The sequence below is a fragment of the Zootoca vivipara genome, chromosome 3 (genome assembly GCF_963506605.1).
Source record: "Zootoca vivipara chromosome 3, rZooViv1.1, whole genome shotgun sequence".
Taxonomy (NCBI): Eukaryota; Metazoa; Chordata; class Lepidosauria; order Squamata; family Lacertidae; genus Zootoca; species Zootoca vivipara.
Window position 1 is genome coordinate 5,925,900 of NC_083278.1, and position 319 is coordinate 5,926,218.

Consider the following 319-nt stretch of genomic DNA (forward strand, 5'->3'; position numbering starts at 1 on the left):
CTGCCAGCTATGAATATAGCAAATTCTCATTTAGTCCATGTGCTCAAAATTCCTTGAGAGGCCTCATTTCTTGCTGGCAGGTCTTTTTAAAAATTGATTAATTAATTAACAGAGACCTTGGAATTCATCACAGGGATCCTGAAAGCAGTTTATTAAAAAACCTCATAGGAATTCCTGCCCTTGCAGTGTTTCCCTGGGAGATTTCATGATCTGGACTTTGGAGCAACATTTTCAAATAAGACTTCTGAAGCTGCAGCTGATGGATTTGGAACTTCTCCACTGCCTGTCTTTCTGAATGAAGAAACGTGTGCGTTATCCC